The following is a 2,934-nucleotide window of genomic DNA, read 5'->3' on the forward strand; positions in this document are numbered from 1 at the left end:
TCTCTAAGTGCTTCGTTCCTCTGCTTTAAGGAAAAAGAACACCTTGACCCCATAAAACCTGGTCAGAACAGACTATGATGATAAGAAACACAAAATTGCCTCTCTAGGCATTTCTTCTCAAAAAAGAAACAAAATCTAGTATAAATCTGAGTGGCTCATTAATCCAATCACAATGCTTGGATCAACTGGAAAAAAAAGTGGGGGTACTTAGTCCAAGGGCTATTAACAACCTCCTTTGATGAAGTCGTGACATTGACAGTGAAGGTGATGATCCAGGTAATGCAAAAATGCCAGTCTCTTCTGGGACCTGTCACTTCTGCATAAACAAATGAATCGGATCAGGGTGACAACAATCTCTTTGAAAGACCCAATAAATGCTGTAGAGGGGATTTCTGCATTGGATGGGGGTAGGACATTTGCCTTCCACTGTCTCTTCTGGCTCTGGGGCATCTATGTTTCCATGACAGAACAAAATGGTTTCTTCACCTGGATTTTCTTTGCCCCAGGAATCTCATTTTGGGGCTTTGAAGGCAGCGGAGAGAAGAGAGATGGCCCTGGGAAGGAATATCAGCATGATGACCAGTTTCATCCTTCGGGGATTTTCAGAGCCTCCAGAGCAGCAAGTTACCCTCTTTGTGCTGTTTCTGGGGATCTACTCCATGACTCTGGCTTGGAACCTGGGCCTTACTGTCTTGATTGCCATGGACTCACACCTCCACCCCACCATGTGTTTCTTCCTTTGTAACTGTCCTTCACTGATATTTCATACACCTCCTCTATAGCCCTTAAGATGCTCTGTGACTTCTTCAAGGAGCAGAAGACCATCTCCTTTGTGGGCTGTGATGCTCAATTTTTCTTCTTCATTGGCATGGTGAGCACAGAGGGCTGTCTCCTGGAAGCCATGGCATATGACTGGTACGCTGCCATCTCCAACCCTCTGCTCTACACAGCCTTCGTGACACCCACCATCTAATGGGGATGGCCATTACAGCGCATGCTGGAGGATTCCTCACCGGATTGGTCCAAACCAGCTCTATATTCTGGCTCCATTTCTGTGGGCCACGAATCATTAACCACTTTTTCTGTGACCTGCCACCGCTGCTGGTCTTGCCTTGTTCTAGTACCTTCCTCAGTCAGGTAATGAACTTTCTTGTTGTGTGTACAGTTGGTGGGACTTCAGCTCTTGTGGTCCTGGTTCCCTATGGCTACATCATTGCTGCTGTCATGAAGATCCATTCAACCCAAGGGCCAACAAAGTCTTTCAACACCTGTTCCTTTCATCTGACCACAGTGATTCTCTTCTATGGCTCTGGTCTCTTCTCATATCTCCATTCTAGTGCTGGCTACTCATTAGACCAAGATAAGGTGGTGTCCATGCTCTATGGAGCTGTGATTCCCATGATGAGCCCCATCTCCCCATCAAGGAGATCAAAGATACATTGAAAAAGCTCAAGGAGAGAAAGAAGCAGATGTCCTCTCTGTGTCTTATAGTTCCTTGAGTTTAAAAGAAAAAACAAACAAAAATCCCTTAAGTTTTGCTATATGTAATCATAATAATAAGTGGCCCACTTATTATTAGTAATAATAGGAATCTGAATAATAATTTAAAGAAACTCTTTCAAGTAAGATCCCCAACCTACATGCCTACTGTGTAATTAGGCTCTACAAAGGTTTGTTCCTTCCTTTTACTTTTCTTGTCATAGACTGGTAGGGTTTCAATTTTGATCACTTGCAATAGAAAATAAATATGCTTTGCTATGATATTCCTTAGCTTTATGGCCTCAGGTGCTGTGTCCAGGATGCCTCAGAGCCAGCTGGGGCATGGCCTAGGACCATGAGCATTGATTAGAGACCTGTTTACAAAACACCACTCATACCAGTCCATTCACTATTTGGGACACATTTTTTGTTCCCTTTGCCTTGGATACTTACCTATCCAAAGGTTGATACTGACCAGGAAGGCTGACTCTCTGACCTGAGAGCCCTCATTGAACTGGGTTCAGCAGTGGTGACTCGGAGCCAGCAAAGCAATAGGGTATCTGTAAACCGTGTGTGAAAAGAGACCAGGGTCACATCTGTGGGGTCATGGTGTCCCCTGGGGTCAGAAACAGGGACCTAAACCAGCAGATCCAAAGATGTGAAATCACTGTGAGCAAAGAGCAGAGATAAGGGTAAGGGAGAAGCCCTAAAGGAGAGCAGAGTGCCATACGGTTAGTTTTCTTGACTGAAACGGCCTAGTGATTGGGTGGGACCTGATTTAAGGAACAGAGTCAGAGAAGAGAGTCTTCCTCTGGCAGCTCTGATTCCATATCTGTTCCCTAGACCAGCTTCCACTCTTGCTCTGTGCATATTTGACTTACTCTCTGTTCTCACCTCATCCCCAATTGACTTTCACTCCATATACTAGAGTTTGTATCTTTTCTACTGTTGCTCCGGAATTTGAATGCAACCTGTTCCCTGATTCTGGCACTCCTGCTTTCATTTTCATGCATTATCTCAGAAGGGGCCCCTTCTATGTCCTATCCCAGATCTCTATGACATGATTTGAGATAGGACAACCAAGTCAGTGAGTTTGCAGCAGAATTGAATGTGGATTTTAATTTGTCTTTGATCCTATTCTACAAGATGGTTCTTGAGCAAAGGACAAACATTTATGAAGCCTTGCTTCTTTAGTGGTTGTGTATATAAATCATGGTGAATCGTGACAGCCTTCCCTAAGTTGCATCAACTTTGGCTGTAACTCTTCTGCTTCAGTCCTTCTTCCAGTTCATGCTGGTATTTGATCCATTCTCCTCTGACCACTTGGATTACTGGGAGTTTAGGTATAGGAGGGGTATGACTTTGAAGTTTGTCTGTAAAGCCTTCCTTGGCCCTTGACTCCTCCAGACATAGTAAAGAGTTACTGCAGTGTATTCCCATAGCATCCTCTATTTC

At 44.3% G+C, this 2,934-nt stretch overlaps 1 pseudogene; it reads left to right on the forward strand.

The window, feature by feature from the left end:
• Window positions 1-511: 511 nt before the first annotated feature.
• Window positions 512-2,101, forward strand: LOC101272312 (olfactory receptor 5A1-like; annotated as a pseudogene).
• Window positions 2,102-2,934: the final 833 nt, after the last annotated feature.

This window comes from Orcinus orca, chromosome 8 (genome assembly GCF_937001465.1).
Source record: "Orcinus orca chromosome 8, mOrcOrc1.1, whole genome shotgun sequence".
NCBI classification, from domain to species: Eukaryota; Metazoa; Chordata; class Mammalia; order Artiodactyla; family Delphinidae; genus Orcinus; species Orcinus orca.